Genomic DNA, 18,603 nt, shown 5'->3' with positions numbered 1-18,603 from the left:
GATACTTTAAATTTTTGCTAATTATTACTTGATTTTTTGAATTATTCTAATATCACTAACTTGTTGCTTTGTTTCCTGATTGCATGTATCATTATCGTATCACATCATTTCATAAACGGTATTGATTCCCATATTACCTATTTATTATAAAAAGAGATTAAGGCAACAATGACTTTCGATGGGATTGAGAATGCAATCAGTGTTCAGATCTAGTCCGAGTATGAGCAAATGCGGTTATGGGACAGCCTTGTCACTACCGAAGATTCAGTTTTGCCAGAGAAGGTAATTATCCGAGTCAGGCAGGCTCATTGGGCTGAGTTGTCAATAATTTGGGCCATCTGGGATGATAATGGGAAGACAATGTTCAAAGAGATATACAGCGACATCGTAGAACTACTGAGAGTACCAATAGATTCAGAGGTGGTTCGAGCCCTGGCCAAGTGTTGGAATCCAGCTTACAGGTGTTTCACTTTCGGTAAAGTGGACATGAGCCCTACCTTGGAAGATATACGGCTTAGCTGAACATCTCGAATGTCAGAAGGCATTTCATTTACACCAAGGCAATCTGACCTAAGGGGTTAACCAAGATGATCACACTGACGGGAAAGACCAATGAATGGGTCAAAGAGTACATTCGTGATGAGAGGATCTCCTGGGCTTAGCTGAAGAATTTGATTTACGAGTAGACTCCATTCAAAAGAAGAATATTTAAATATATATACAATCGCAGAATTTGGTGATAAGTTTGGGCAGATTAACTTAAAATTTAAAAATATATAGTCTTAAATTAAAACTTTTAATTTTTTTGAAGGGTTTAAGTTTACAATTTTTTTATAATCTAACTAAAATTTTTCAAACAAATATTATCTTATACTAATGTATATATGGGTAAAATACAAAAACAATCCTCCGACTATAAAATACTATTTTATTGAGTATTACGACTATTAAAAGTTACAAAATGATCACTCAACTATTTATTATGTTCCAAACTCGTCTTTTTCATTAAAAAATTAACGGTCGTCTGAGTTGGATGTTAACATATTGATTGAGATATGATAATCGTTTGAGATTATGAGATCAGATTTTATCATATCGTAGTCACTAGATTAACGTCCACCTCAGACTGTCATTAATTTTTTTAACGGAAAATGATTAGTTTGGAATATAGTGAATAGTCGAGTGACCATTTTTAAATTTTAATAGTCGAGAGACTTCCCAAAGTAATTCCTTTTAGTCGAGGGACCATAAAATAATAAGGAGACTCAACAAAATAGTATTATAATCAGGAACCATTTGTATATATATATATTAGATTGGGCAGCCACGTTAGATTAATCCATCAATTGAGCATGCATGATTGATGAGTTAGCCAAAATAGTCCTTTCTGCTAAAATTAAATTTCGCCTTTAATTACTTTCGTCCACATATGGAAATAATTTTAGTTTTGAAGTGATTCATATTATACAGGTTGTCATTTGGGTCACCATAATCAACGTTAGGCGAGGATTGGGTGACCTTAAATCACAATAAATATTTTTTTCTTTCAAAAACTAACTGTTGAGTTAATCGATTGACGGAATCGGCCAAGAGGGGGTGAATTGGCAATAAAATTTTGGTGGAAGCTTCTGTAGAAAATTGAAAGAAATTGCACAGCAATTTAGAGTGGTTCGACTTTCTCAACCAAAGTCTACGTCCACTACCTTAGCTATCCACACTAAGGATTTTCCACAAATTCACTAATTTGTCTTTCTTTTGAGGACAAAGAGTAACCTTACAAACCCTCAAGAATTATACCCCAAATTCTTGAGAACATTCTCTCCCAAAGAGAACAATACAGATTTCCAAACTTACAAGGAAATCCTCACAAGGTAGATTGTTTGCACAATTCTAGAACAAAGAAAAGAACACTAAAAAATAAATACAATTGAGCACAATAAGTGTTCTTGAAAGCAAAATGAATATTGAATGAAAAATGGGCTTGAAATGCTCAAACTTGAGGTTTGATGCTTTCTCTTTGATTCTCTCTTGATTCTAGTTGCTTGATGTTTCTTGTTCTTGATCAATGGCTTCTAAGCTTGTTTAAATACACCTTGAATCACTTCTGAACGTTGGGGGATCATTAATGAAGATAATATAGTCATTTTAGTGTGAAATCAATTAATAACAGCTTGGAGCGTGGGGGGAATCGGTACCCTATAGGGGGAATCGGTTCCCTAAGTGTAAAATTCAAATATTTTGACCGTTGAATAGTGTGGGGAATCGGTTCCCTCTGAGCATACTGGAATTCTCGAAGCGAAACCGTTCAGGGGGAATCGGTACCTCCTTGGGGGGGAATCGGTTCCCTCTGAGCAATCTGGAATTTTTGGATTTGAGATGGTTCGAAATATTTTGTAAAATCGTTTTGAAATTATTTTAAGATTAAAACTTAATTTTACACTTGAGTAAGGATTACAAATAACATTTGAAAGATTTGGAGTAATATTTTGATATTCAAATAATTATATCGAATATACTTAGAAAAATCTTTTTGGAAAATCTTAAAATTCATTTAACTTAATTTGTTATATCGAAATATCAAAATGTTTTCAACAATCTCCCCCTTTTTGATATAACAAAATATTTTAGTAATTTTAAGATTTTGAAATCAAAAACGACATTTTTGAAAAATTACTCCCCCTTACTTTAACACTTCTCCCATTTAAAACATTTAACACTTCCCCCCTTTTGTTAAATCAAAAAGACATTTTAAAAGAATTTAAACAAGGTTTTCAAATCACTTAGCCAATTTGATTATATATAGTTTAAGCTGATAAGATCACAACCAATAGAAAAGTTAGCCATTAGTTTCATAATCAATATTCATAAACAATGTGACATGGCAAAATTGGTCATATATCTAACATGATTTAAATGATGCAATAAATTTAACTAAACCAAATATATAAATTCAAACATCCAAACAAATCCAAAGTTTATCAATCCACAAAATCAAACATTCCAAAATATTCAAAATGTTGAAACAATAATCTTTTAGTTCAAAGTTCTAAAGCTAAACACATAATCAAACATCCGGATCGGGAGGAGGAAAACGAGCTCGCATAGTGGCCATCTCATGTGAAAGTGCATCAATACGTTCATTCATCGAAGCGTTGTTTGTGCGCATCTCTCGGAGAATTTCTAATTGTTGAGCTCCCATTATGGATAAATGGGACTCTATAGAAGTAAAGCGCGAATCCATGGTAGCATATCGGAAATCGAATGTCTCTATAAAAGATTGAAAATATGGAGGCATTTGATGCGTTTGTTGTGCTTTCTCCTTGGGCTGTTCAGGCTCATCTTCGGCTTCATCGATGTCTCGCATTAATTGTTCAAGCTCGGGATCGTCGTCAGCTTCTGGTTGAGCTTGTGAAGAACTAGCTCCTGGAGTATTTTCAGAAGATCGAACCCATTCACCGGTTTCCTTATCCTTTATCCACCCCGCTCTCGTTAAGGAAAGAAAATTAATTTGTTTCTTTAGAGGAAAGGAGGCATCTAGACCTACTCTAAGCCCGACTTTAGAAAATAGATTACTCAAAATGCAACCGTAAACTAGAGATGAACAAAGTTTCTTGTTAGAAACAAGATTTACGGTTTCAATAATTTTAGCAAAAATGATCTGAGGTAGGTTTATTTTAATATTGTTTTCGAAACAATGTAACCACCAAAGATCCAAGGCTCTAAGAGTAGAATAAAGACCTCCGGATGGTCGAAACCACCAAGAAATCATTAGGTGAAGAAAACGTTCATGAAGGTCTAAGACACTCGCACTGTCCCTTCTTTTATAACGAGAACCTAAAATTTGTTTTTCATTTGAAATACCATCGTTATCTAATCCTAATGCCTTGGCTATGTAAGCCGAGTTAATATGTAAGAATTGTTCTAGGAGGTAGGAACGAACTTCTATGGTCTCAGTTTGAGCTTGGTTTTTGACACAAACGGCATTAGAATAAAAGATGCGAACAAGTTGATGTAAACTATAGGTTCAAGGTCACAAAGTTTATCGAATTTCCACTCTTGTAAAAGAGGAAGATATTTAAAATTAATATCTAACATAGCTTGATGAGAAGGGATACGTCATTCTCTAATTTTGTAAGAGTCAAAATATTGATAATACCAAAAACGATGATTTCTGGGACCATGATGATTGAAGCATGAATTTTGGATAGTTAAATTGGGATCAACTGGATTAGGATTAGGAATTGGAATTTCAGGAATTGGAGGAGGATTTGGAGGTGGATTTGGTTGACGGTGTGAGCGACTAGATGATGACCTAGCACATTTAGGATTGGACATGGTTTAGGAAATCAGAATAGAATGGATAACCTGGAATTTAGAAAACACATGTATGCAATTCAATCAATCCCAAAACTCAATTGAATCCTCAATAGTTCAAGGTTCTCTAAATCAATCCTAATGGGCAAAGTTTTTGAAAACAATTGAAAAATAAGATTTTGAAAAACAATATATATTTTCATAACAACAACATAATTCAATTAAAACACAATAATTTGAAAAACATTTTTTTTATTTCGAAAATTTCAAGATTTTTGGAAAATTCTTGTGTTTTTGATGAAATTAGTTGTAATATCTAGTTTCTAATCACTAAACAATCAATGCCCGATCACTATTTCTATCTAGAACTAATTAAAACTAGTAATATGTTCAAAATCAATTAAATAGAGAGTTTAGAAAAATTTACCTTGAAAGATGAGATTGAGTGGATTTTGATGTTGTTTGCACAATTTTAATGATGCTATCAAGTTTAGAAGATGATATTTGAAGTGAATTCTTATTAAAATCGTTGATTCGAGGCAAAATAGAGATTTGAGAGAGTAGAGGGGAAGAACGGCGGCAATGAGAGAAAGAAGATGGTTTTAGGATTTTTGGGTGTTCTGCCCGTGTTAAATTACAGAACCCCAGGGGGGTATCGATTCCCCTAGGGGGAATCGGTTCCCTCATGAGGGTATCGTTTCCCTCTGTACCAAAATGCTAAAATCCGATTTTAAACACACAAAATGCTAAATTAACTTTCTCTAGTGGTATTGGCAACTCATATATTGAGAATTAACCGAGCAATGAAAAATTAATCATGTTCAAACAATCAAATTAATCTTTAAACTATATTTGAACATAAAGTTAATTTTCATCAAGAATCATAAACTCCCCCTAACTAATAGCAATGAATGCAATGAAAAAATTACTATTCTAAGCATTTTTTATTTAGCCTAAAAAATGCTAAAATTATTTTAAACACTAAGTGAAGATAGATTGGTCAAACCTAATTCTCTCCTAAGTATCCAAAATCTTTCCTTGTATAAAGGTTTTGTAAAGATATCCGCTAATTGGTGCAAAGTATCAACAAATTCTAGAACTACATATTCCTTAGTGACATGGTCTCTAATGAAGTGATGTCTTATTTCGATGTTCTTAGTTCTAGAGTGTTGGATGGGATTTTTAGTGAGACAAATAGAACTAGTATTGTCACACTTGATAGGAATGGTACCTACTTCAATTCCATAATCAAAAAGTTGTTGTTTCATCCATAAAACTTGTGCACAACAAATACCAGCTGAAATGTATTCGGCTTCAGTGGTAGATAATGCAACACAATTTTGTTTCTTTGAAAACCAAGAAATCAGGATATTTCCAAGGAATTGGCAAGTGCCGGAGGTGCTTTTCCTATCTAATTTGAATCCTCCATAATTCGCATCAGAAAAGGCATGCAAGCTAAAGCTAGAGTCTCTAGGATACCAAAGTCCTAAACTAGGAGTGTCCTTAAGGTATTTAAAGATTCTCTTAACAACTAGTAAATGTGATTCCTTAGGACATGATTGAAATCTAGCACATAAGCAAACACTAAACATAATGTCCGGTCTATTTGCAGTTAGATAAAGCAAAGAGCCAATCATTGACCTATATAATTTAACATCTACACATTTACCTCCTTCATCTAAGTCAAGCTTTATTGAAGAGCTCATTGGAGTGTCGTGAGGTTTTCCATTTTCCAGTCCAAACTTTTTGAGCATATCTTTGATGTACTTAGCTTGATTGATGAAGATGCCATATCTTCTTTCCTTGATTTGGAGTCCCAAGAAAAATGAGAGCTCCCCCATCATGCTCATCTCAAACTCACTTTGCATTAGCTTAGAAAATTCTTGGCAAAGAACATCATTAGTAGAACCAAATATTATATCATCAACATAAATGAACTACTAATAAATCTTACCTTTATGCTTTAAAAAACAATAGTGTCAACCTTCCCTTTTGAAAAACCTTTTTCAATTAAAAAATTTGACAATCTTTCATACCAAGCTCTAGGAGCTTGTTTTAATAAAGCGCTTTTGTCAATTTAAGAACATGATCCAAAAATTTTGAATCTTCAAAACCTGGAGGTTGTTCCACATACACTTCTTCCTTTATAAAACCATTTAAAAATGCACTTTTAACATCCATTTGATATAATTTAAATTCATGAAAACATGCAAATGCTAATAACATTCTAATTGCTTCCATCCTAGCTACGAGAGCGTATGTTTCATCATAGTCTATGCCCTCTTCTTGAGTATACCCTTGAGCAACAAGTCTAGCCTTGTTTCTCACTATATTACCACTCTCATCAAGCTTATTCCTAAACACCCATCTAGTACCTACAGTAGATTTATTACTAGGCCTTTTAACTAATGTCCATACTTTACTTCTCTCAAATTGATTTAATTCTTCTTGCATAGCCATAATCCAATGTTCATAATCTAATGCTTCTTTAATATTCTTAGGCTCTATGCATGAAATAAATGCAACATAATTACAAATATTTCTAAGAGAAGATCGAGTTGTTACCTCTTTGGATGGATCACCTATAATCTCACCATCCTTGACATAGTTGTACTCTCTTGGATAAGATACTTCCCTTTCTTCAATGGTTGGATTCTCTAGGGGATCATGAGTTTCCTCATCTTTCGTTTCTTCCTTTGATGATGATTATCCAACGTCATGTCTAACGTCATTTATATTTACAATCCCTACATCATCGTTAACACAAGAATCCTTCCTCGGAAGGGGATTATCATTTAATACTCGATAAACTTTAGAATTTAAGGAATAACCCAGAAAAATTCCTTCATCACTTTTAGCATCAAATTTTCCAAGGTTTTCTTTACGTTGTTCAAAACAAAACATTTACATCCAAAAGGATGAAAATAGCTAATGTTAGGCTTTTTATTTTTGAAAATTTCATATGGAGTTTTCTTTAAAATTGGCCTAATCATTACTCGATTTACAACATAACAAGCGGTATTTGTGGCTTCCACCCAAAAATATTTTGGCAAATTATTTTCACAAAGCATGGTTCTAGCCATTTCTTCTAAAGTTCAATTTTTCCTCTTAACAACTCCATTTTGTTGAGGGGTTCTAGGTGCTAAAAAATTGTGACTAATACCATTAGAATTTAAAAACTCAGTAAATCCAAGATTTTCAAATTCAGTGCCATGATCACTCCTAACACTAGTTATAGAGTAACCTTTATCGTTTTGGATTACTTTTGAAAATGTGATGAATTTTTCTAATGCTTCATCTTTAGTACTTAAGAATAGAACCCAAGTATATCTAGAATAGTCATCTACCAAGACAAATGTATATTGTTTTCCACCCAAGCTAGTAGTCCTAGTTGGCCCAAAAAGATCTATATGGATCAATTGTAATACTCTACTAGTTGATACGTCATTAATGGATTTAAAAGAAACTCGCTTTTGTTTTCCTTTAGCACAAGCATCACAGATTTTATCATTATCAAAGAACTAAATCACCTTGAATTAGCCGTTGCAAAACACTCATACTAGCATGTCCTAGTCTCCTATGCCATAACCAACTATCATGTTCATCCTTAGCAACTAGGCACAAATTAGTCATATCAATAGAATCTAAATGCACCATGTATATGTTTCCTATTCTATGACCAACAAGCATAATCCGATTATATGCAATGTCAATGACTTTACAACCATTAATATCAAACATAACACTGAATCTCTTATCACAAAATTGACTAATACTCAATAGATTATGCTTTAATCCATTCACATATAAAACATTCTTAATTTGTATGGAAGAGGTATTATCAATAGTATCAATACCTTCAATGTGACCTTTTGAATCATCACCAAAAGTCACTTCTCCTTCATTTTTGGCGTTAAGCTCAATGAACTTGGTGTTTGTCTCCGGTCATGTGTCTTGAGCATCCACTATCAAGGTACCATGAATTTGGATTTGTTTCCCGTGCCTTGTAGCAATGCTCTTTTTTCCTATAACCATAGATTAATTTCTAATTTTTGGTACCCAAATTCTTTTGGGTCCATATTCATTAGTTTCCAAAATCCTAGTCCCCTTAGGTATCCATTTGTGTAGGATATCCTTATCTTTAGTAGTAATGAGCTCTTTAGGAACCCATATACTTCTAATGATTTTTCCATTAGAGGTTATTTGAGGACCTCTATGATTGTAGTTTTTAAAACTTTTTCTAACAAAGTTGGATTTTGAATTTTCTCCATTTTCAAAACGTTTTGTTCCAACTTTATCAAAAGAAGTTTTAAGATCATCAATTTTATTTTGATGATCATCATTGACATTTGAAAGTAAATTTTGTAAATCCAAAATTTTCTTTTCAAACTCTTCTAGTTTGATTTGCAAATCTTTGATTTTACTTTCAAGATCGTTGTTGGTTTTGGATATGAGTTTATTTTCATTTTTCAATTTTGAAACATCATTTTTATATTTTAAAAATAATTTCTCATAATCCGAAGCCAACCCATTATATTCCTCTAATAACTCATCATAGGATAAATCATCAAAATCAGATGAGTTAGAGGTTACCTTAGAATCTTCCCCGAATGCCATCAAGCACAAGTTTGCTACTTCTTGTTCCTCTTCATCGGAACCTTCTTGATCGCTCCATGTAGCCACATGAGCCTTGTGCTTATTCTTTGATTGACCATTTCTCTTCAATTGTGGGCAATCATATTTGACATGCCCCGGCTTTTTGCATTCATAGCAAATAATCGGGTCCTTCTCTTTTGGTTCATTTTTGAGGCCTTCATTTCGTTTGAATTTTCTTCCTCGGTAAGGTCTCATCATTTTTCTGAACCGTTTGGCAAACAATGCCATTTCCTTGTCATCGTCATCTTCATCCGAATCACTCTCATATATTTTGTGGATTTGAGAGCAACTCCAATGTTTTTTTCTTCTCATTCTCCTTTGGTGTCTCTTCAATCTTATCAAGGTCCACCTCATCTTCAAGCATCATTTCATGAGTGAGGAGTGAACCAATTAGCTCTTCAAGAGTTAAGGACGTTAGATCCTTAGACTCGATGATTGCCGTCTTCTTTGATTGCCACGATTTTGGGAGGGAGTAGACTAACTTCCTCACAAGCTTTTAATTTGAAATGATCTCTCTATATGATTTGAGACCATTGACAATCGTTGAGAATCTATCTGTCATAGCTTTGATATCTTCATTTGGTTTCATCCTGAAATTTTCATAGCTATGAGTTAGAATACTAATTTTAGATTTCTTTACCTCACCGATACCTTCATGAGTGACTTGAAGTTTGTCCCATATTTCTTTGGCGGTTGTACAAGATGAAACTCTTCCGTATTCATCTGGTCCAAGAGCACAAAATATGATATGGATGTCTTTGGAGTTGAGCTGGAACATTTTTGTCTCACATTCACTCCATAATCTTGGATGAGTGAGAGGCTTGAAGTATCATTCTTCTACGACATTCCATGCTCTCATGTCACTTGCTTGAATGAAGTACATCATCCTATTTTTCTAATAGGCATAATTAGCCCCATTGAAGAAAAGAGGCTTGTTGACGGGCATCGAATCGAGACCGGAGTCGAAGTTTGAAGTAGAGGCAATTGATGACTTTGATTATCGATGTAACTCTTCCCGAATCGACTCAAGAGGCGATTAAACCTTCAAATGAGTTAGGCTCTGATGCCAATTGTTGAGTTAATCGATTGACGGAATCGGCCAAGAGGGGGGGGGGGTGAATTGGCAATAAAATTTTGGTGGAAGCTTTTGCAGAAAATTGAAAGAAATTGCACAGCAATTTAGAGTGGTTCGACTTTCTCAACCAAAGCTATCCACACTAAGGATTTTCCACAAATTCACTAATTTGTCTTTCTTTTTAGGACAAAGAGTAACCTTACAAACCCTCAAGAATTATACCCCAAATTCTTGAGAACACTCTCTCCCAAAGAGAACACTCTCTCCCAAAGAGAACAATACAAATTTGCAAACTTACAAGGAAATCCTCACAAGGTAGATTGTTTGCACAATTCTAGAACAAAGAAAAGAACACTAAAAAATGAATACAATTGAGATAAGTGTTCTTGAAAGCAAAATGAATATTGAATGAAAAATGGGCTTGAAATGCTCAAACTTGAGGTTTGATGATTTCTCTTTGATTCTCTCTTGATTCTAGTTGCTTGATGTTTCTTGTTCTTGATCAATGGCTTCTAAGCTTGCTTAAATACACCTTGAATCACTTCTGAACATTGGGGATCATTAATGAAGATAATATAGCCGTTTTAGTGTGAAATCAATTAATAAAACAACTTGGAGCGTGGGGGAATCGGTACCCCATAGGGGGAATCAGTTTCCTAAGTGTAAAATTCAAATATTTCGACCGTTGAACAGTGGGGGGAATCGGTTCCCTCCGAGCATACTGGAATTCTCAGAGCCAAACCGTTCAGGGGGAATCGGTACCTCCTTGGGGGGGGGGGAATCGGTTCCCTCTGAGCAATCTGGAATTTTTGGATTTGAGATGGTTCGAAATATTTTGTAAAATCGTTTTGAAATTATTTTAAGATTAAAACTTAATTTTACACTTGAGTAAGGATTAAAAATAACATTTGAAAGATTTGGAGTAATATTTTGATATTCAAATAATTATATCGAATATACTTAGAAAATCTTTTTGGAAAATCTTAAAATTCATTTAACTTAATTTGTTATATCGAAATATCAAAATGTTTTCAACACTAACTACTCGAATAAAATAAATAAATAAATAAATCATTTATTGACATACTAATCTAGATCAAGTACTGTAGAGGCTAGGGTGACCATCCCAATTCAATTTGTTCCATTCGCAAACGTCAAACTTTAAAACTCTAACCTTACTTAAAAAAATTAGTGCCTCATCCCCTAGACCAATGGGTTGTTGGTCTATTTTACTGTCATTTAATTATGTATTGTTTCATTTAAAAAATTTCTATATTTGATCTCAAACCCTTAACAATGTATTGACATTTTGTGCCCAATTAAAGTAGCAGTGAATTGACTTTTATTTATAGATTTAGTGACGTTGTTGGGGGCATTTAGATATATATATGTATAATTTTAATTTTAATTAGTATTAATTTTATTTTCCTATGTACAGATAATTATGCTTAGTGCTTCAGCAAACAAGCTATCGAGATTGAAGGAGCAGGCGGAAGAACATGCAGCTCTGATCATGGAAGAGGTGGACCCTGAAAGACTTGGGTACATTGAGGTGGGTACATTATCTAGGGATATTTCCATCACCGAAAGTCCGTTGTTCGATATATTGATTAATTAAATCAGATCGAATATTTCAAAAGTGAAAACGATTAGTCTAATTTATTATATTCACAAACATCAATATATGAATCTCTAATTTTATTTAAAAGATTTAATGTTTTACCCTACTAAATCTTATTGTTGGTAAACATTCCTTTCTTTAATAAATGGAAGAGTTGAAAATTTGGACTTTTTTCAACCGAAGTCTTAAGAGTCAAATCTTCCTACAATCCGGTCCTAGTGTTGTTTAACTGCGACGAAGAAAGAAAAAAATACAATGTCAAACTTAGTCCCTAATATTTATCAAAATATCATTTTGCTCATGTTCTATTTTTCGGAGCATTTTAGCTCTCGACTTTTCATTTTAGAACACAAAGACCCTTAATATTTGACAGAATAATCACTTTATTCCTTATTTTTTGGGAGATTTTAGCCCTCAACGTTTTATTTTAGGTTAAACAATGCTCCTATTTTGGAGCATTAATTGTGTGCTAACTAATAATTTTCATATATAAATTGAGCTTTTTGCCCCAAAGTGAAATGTCGGGGGCCAAAATGCTGCAAAAAAAAAAAAGGAGCCAAAATGACCAATTTAGTAAACGTTGTGGGCTATTTTTGGCATTATGCCAAAGAAAAAGGTATAATGTCAAAATTAGCTCCTAGCATTTATTAAAATAGTCATTTTTATCATTACTTTTTTTGGAGGATTTTGGAGCAAAAAGGTCTATCCATAGATGAAAATTATTAGTTAACAAACGGTTAAAGCTCCGAAATATAAACCTCCATAAAAATAATAAAGATCAAAGTGGCTATTTAGTCAAACGTCAGGGGCCTTTTTGTTGTAAAATGAAACGTTGGAGGCCAAAATGCTCCAAAAAAAGAATATGAACCAAAATGACCATTTCAATAAACAATGGGGGCTAATTTAGGCATTATGCCAAAGAAAAACGAGCATTTTAATAGAGACAGCTCAACTTATGTTGGTATACAGTAACTTACAGTTTTGGTGGTTCAACAGTTTTGAATCCGGACCAAGTACCTTGAACTCTATCCACATGAAAGTTAGTTGAATTACTTCTTATCCGTAATTCATATTAGTACAACCATAAATCGGTCACTGTATACTGCATTTTGCATATTTGTATATAAAATTACAGGATTTTCTACTCAATAATTGCTGCATTTAATTTTTAGTTTCACCGAGTTTACTAGTCTTCTGCTTTAATTCGTTTACTTCCATGTGTGGAAATGATGCAGCTATGGCAACTGGAGACGTTCTCCTGCAAAAGGACACATATCTGAGCCATAGTAAAGCCCTAAGCTACACTAGCCAAGCCCTTAGCCAAAACTTACAGGGATTAAGAAACAAGGGAAGAATCCGAAGAATGGGGACTAAACTTTTGTACTATTTGGAAGAGAATTGGAGGATATGGGTGATGTCACTGTGGATTATGATCATGATAGGGCTATTTACCTGGAAGTTCTTCCAATACAAGCACAAGAGTGCTTTTGTAGTCATGCGTTATTGTGTCCTCACGGAAAAAGGAGCTGCTGAGACGCTCGAGTTTAACATGGCTCTTATTCTCTTGCCGGTGTGCCGGAACACCATTACTTGGCTCAGGTCCACCAAGTTGGGTCTCTTGGTGCCTTTTGACGACAATATCAACTTTCACAAGGTATGTTAACACTAGTAGTATACCAACTCTTTTTCGAACTATAGTATATGCTGCCTGGAATAAATAATAAGGTACTAGTTCCATGCGGTAGTTTCACAAGTGGTTATGGTTTGGAAGTTGTTCATGATTCCCATTCGATTTGAATCTGTACAGACAATAGCTGCAGCAATTGTTATTGGAGTCATTCTCCATGCTGGTAACCATCTTGCCTGTGATTTTCCGAGGCTAATCCACTCTTCTACTGATGACTATAGACACTATTACCTCCATGATTTCGGAAGTCGTAAACCGACATACACGGACCTGGTAAAAGGACCTGAAGGAGTGACCGGAATTCTAATGGTTATCTTCATGGCAATTGCATTTACACTAGCAACAAAATGGTTTAGACGGAACCTAATTAAGCTGCCCAAGCCCTTCGATAGAATAACTGGCTTCAATGCTTTCTGGTACTCACACCACCTTTTTGTCATCGTCCACATCTTGCTCATCATCCATGGCGTCTTCCTGTATCTCGTGCACATATGGTATCGTAAGACGGTACACATTTAAAACTTGTTCCTTTCTCAGGTGATTTCACAAATTCTAACAACAGGATTTTGTTTTATTTAGTAACTGTTTCATGGTTGCAGACTTGGATGTACCTAGCTGTTCCAGTTTTGTTATATGCTGGAGAAAGGACCCTGAGATTTTTCCGCTCCGGTTTTGATACTGTTCGGCTTTTGAAGGTTAACACAACACTTCTAACTACAATTAAGTATAGAAAACTTTTGACTAATGATCTTCTTATACCTTGCATTCTCAATAGGTTGCAATTTATCCAGGAGGTGTACTCACATTACAAATGTCTAACCCGCCTCAATTTCGGTACAAGAGTGGACAGTACATGTTTGTGCAGTGCTCTGCGGTCTCCCCCTTTGAATGGTAAGTAAAATAGTTAAAGCATATATCATGCAAAGTTTTTCTCGACTCATGAGCATTTACTCTGTACCAGGCATCCATTTTCTATCACCTCTGCTCCTGGTGATGACTACCTTAGTGTTCATATCCCTCAACTTGGCGACTGGACTTAAGAGCTCAAACATATATTTTCAGAGGTTTGTGAACTTCCTGTTGCCGGGAAAAGCGGACTTCTCAGAGCAAATGATTCGACAAAGAAAAGGTGTTTCTATTTAGTTTCACGTAGTATATTCAAGATTTTCACTCTTGTTTTAGAAGAATTTAAGTTCTGTAGGTGATTTTTGGATCATTAATGTTGTTCTCCGAAGAACAGTTTCCCGAAGCTGTTAATCGATGGGCCATATGGAGCTCCAGCTCAAGACTATCACAAGTATGATGTACTGTTGCTGATAGGCCTAGGAATTGGTGCAACACCATTCATCAGCATTTTGAAAGATCTGCTTAACAACATTGTCAAAATGGAGGAACAGGCAGTAAGTAACTCGTGCATAAATTCGGTTAAATCGAACTCTCATTGTTTCCTTATTGGATTCGCAATAACTCATCTTTACTTTCAGGATTTTGCCTCAGATACCAGTAGGACATCAGAGCAAAGTAATGCGAGCAATGAATCAACAGCTCCAAACAGAGTCTTGCCCAAACGAAACAGAACTCTTAAGACGACCAATGCTTACTTTTATTGGGTAACCAGGGAGCAAGGTTCATTCGATTGGTTCAAAGGAGTAATGGATGAAGTTGCAGATCTTGATCAAAGGGTAAACGAATTAATCAACTCTCGTTTTCCTATGCTGCGTCGTGCCTATAAGTCAACATGGTTCTCTCTGGGTGGATACACAGATTACTGTACCGACTTATAGACATGACATCGACATGATGCAATGTCCAAATCGAGAGTATCCGGCCCTGTCAACCGGTCACGATGCAATACCTTAAGAATTACTGAGTTGTCTCTTTGAACACCAGGGGGTGATTGAAATGCACAACTATTTGACAAGCGTGTACGAGGAAGGGGATGCACGTTCGGCTCTCATCACCAGGGTACAAGCACTAAATCATGCCAAGAATTGCGTCGACATAGTCTCCGGCACCAGGGTAAGTTCCTTTTGTGTCTGCCATTTTCATTCTCTCAGCATAAAATCCCACTACTTTACATCCAAAATCTCCATGATAACACTTTGCAATCACAAATTCTTTAAACAAAATAACACTCGGTCGACTTTGCCATGTATCATTTATCAGGTACGAACCCATTTTGCAAGGCCTAAATGGAAGAATGTCCTCTCCAAACTAAGTTCCAAGCACTGCAACGCAAGGATAGGTGAGCCCCCATGTTATTTTGAGCATTTTACCCAAACGTTGAGCATTTTACCCAAACGTTTCGCTTTTTAATTAAAATAGACCTTATTAGATGAAAATCGTTTGTTGACTAACAGTCAACCCATATTATATTAATGTAGCATTTTCACACGTGTTCAATTGATAATGTAACATTTCATGTCATCAAAAATGATAATGTAATATGAGCTACTACATCAAAAATAATAATATGATATGTGTCACATCACCAAAAATGATAATGTAGCACGTGCCACGTCACCAAAAATAGAAATAGAAATATTCTTTTGTATATTCTAATACTGGTGCTGCGTTGGTGGAGCAGGAGTCTTCTACTGTGGGGCACCAGTTTTGGCAAAAGAACTCAGCAAGCTCTGCTATGAGTTCAACCAAAAAGGTTCCACTAAATTTGAATTCCACAAGGAGCATTTCTGAACAGAAAGTAACAGTGGAGAGAGCAAATAGAAACCGTAACCACTTTCTCTTTATGTAGAGGAATAAGAATTATTTACAATATTTATCCAAGAAAGCAGGAGTTTTTACAGCAATGGAATGGTTGAGGCATTTTATGGAACGCTAAGGACAGGGATGGATCGAAAAGTACTGGATTGAGGCAGTCGCCGCTCTTAAAAATTTCAAATTAATATATTGTATTTTTTATTGATAATTTGTTATCGTCCCTTAGAATTTTATAAGTTTATCCTATCATAAAATTTTAGAAGTTCGTCCTCTAACATAAAATCATATATCCAAATCTCTTGACAAGGAAATGACAGAATATATGGATATTAATCACTTTTGTTTACATTAAGGACTAGTTTATCAAGTTTAATGTTATTATTCACACTTTTTTGTGTTGGTACATATTCAAGAGGGGTTTTATTCTACTTTGCAAATGTAAATGAGTAGCATCCTTTATGTAACAATACAAGTTTGCTCTCTGTCAAGATTCTGTTTTTAATTTTTATAAATGAGATTAAATTGTTTATCATTCATTATTGTTTGGTTTAATGGTTAAATAAGCATTTAAACTTTTATTAAAATTCAATTAAGTCCCTTTGTAAAACATATACTTAAACAAGTCTTTGAACTTGAAAATTACATTAATTAAGCCATTTGAGTAATGAAATAAGTCTTTGAATTACTGTAATAATGTGCCCATTAAACTTGTTCGAATAATAAACATGTGAATGATGAGGTGGAAGATGGATTTGATTCATCTATTTAAAAATTTTGATGACTTATATAACCCTTAAACAAAAATAAATAATATAATTTTTAAAAAATAAAATATTCAAGAAAATATTTAAAAATTATAAATGAAAAATTTATAAAAAAAAATCAAATACTTTTATTTTACAAGTCTTCGTATAAATATAGAACCACTAAACGAACATGTTTTCAATGAAATATATAAAAAAGAAAGAGGAAGCAATGGTTATTTAATTTAGGGTGTGTTCAGTTATAGGAAGAAGAGGTCTTTTTATATTTTAGAAAATAAAAAATTAAAGAAAACACGTTTGATTGTAAAATTAGAAAATGATTTTCAAAAAATAAAAATAAAAATAAGTAAAAATTTGAACACACAAAAAATATCTTTTCAGTATTTCCGTTAAAGTTGTTATAAAAATAGAAAAATACATGATCTAGGTTTTTGAGTTAACTTACAGAGGCTCAAATCTTTCTAACAGCATTTGGCTTGATGGTATCTAAGACCCTCAAACTTTAGAAAAAAATAATAATAACTTGACCCCTGAACTTTTTTCCACTCAATATAACCCTTAAACTGATAAGAAGAAAACCAATTTAACCCTTTAACAAAACTAAATGTTATCATTATGACGCTAACATGACAGCCTACGATGCTATCATGGCAACACATGGTGGATGATGATATATAAAAGGGGTGTAACTAATTGTTTTTTGGGTCGCGTATGTGATCCTAATTATTAAAAAAACATTTAAATTTTTTTAAAACTTATATATTATACATAATATATACATGTAAGATGTAGGTAAAGAAAATTAAATATATTCATAATTCTGAATATGCATAAGTTCATAAGGTTATGACTGCTAGGAATGCATGAAAGGTAGGTTGCTTAAGTGATAAATGTGATGAAAGTGTAAGAAATTTAAGATAAAATCCGATCATAATCGGAACAATACGCAACATAAAATTTTAAAATTATTATTGAATTATCTTAGGATCTTATGCGTATCATATTAATTACGGTGAAGGTAATCTTGAAATTACCTTAATCGTTGGTTCAATAATCCTTCTACGATGTCTCTAGTTTTCTTCCGATCTTCAATGTTGTCATCTTTCAGAAAAACGACCACCCTCTACAAGTATCCACATGTGAACATATCAAGAACAATGCTAGTTCCTCTCTATTTTATCAAAATAAAATTTTGTGGTTTAATTTGTGATAGTTGAAAAAGGATTAAACTTTTAATACGCATATAATACACATATACATGACTTAAATAGGGTTAAATTAGTCCACCATTTTTTTAACTAATTAATTATAATTAATTTAAAATTCTTTTTAAATTAAATAACAATTTAATTATTACTTATCTTAAAATCCTTTTAAAATAAATAATAATTTTAATTGTATCCCTTATTTGATAAGAAATTCAAATTCCACCAAATCTTAATTAAAGATTATTTATTTAATATTATTTCTGAATCAAATAAAAAATAAAAAATATCCTATTAAAAGATTAAAAATTTAACTTCTTTAAGTCAAATTCGAATAGTAAATAATCTTTTTATAATATAATTTAAAATAATCTCATTGTCTTAAATTATTATTGAAAGTAATAACCACAACCATTCTTATTCATTATTAGTGCGCGACTCTATAGGTTCAATTAATGTTGGCAATAGATAAAATCACATTTGATCACATAAGTCATAAGTGGCCTCTAACAAGACATTATGACTACCAAAGTTAAATGAAAACTCATGATCCGATATAA

At 33.5% G+C, this 18,603-nt stretch overlaps 1 pseudogene; it reads left to right on the top strand.

Moving 5' to 3' along the window:
- The first annotated feature begins 228 nt into the window (after window positions 1–228).
- Window positions 229–16,173, top strand: LOC120166824 (annotated as a pseudogene).
- The last annotated feature ends 2,430 nt before the right edge of the window (window positions 16,174–18,603 follow it).

Source organism: Hibiscus syriacus, unplaced genomic scaffold (genome assembly GCF_006381635.1).
Source record: "Hibiscus syriacus cultivar Baekdansim isolate YM2019G1 unplaced genomic scaffold, ASM638163v2 tig00111648_pilon, whole genome shotgun sequence".
Lineage (NCBI taxonomy): Eukaryota > Viridiplantae > Streptophyta > Magnoliopsida > Malvales > Malvaceae > Hibiscus > Hibiscus syriacus.
The sequence above is the reverse complement of the archived record's forward strand: the minus strand, read 5'-3'. Positions and strand labels throughout refer to the sequence as shown.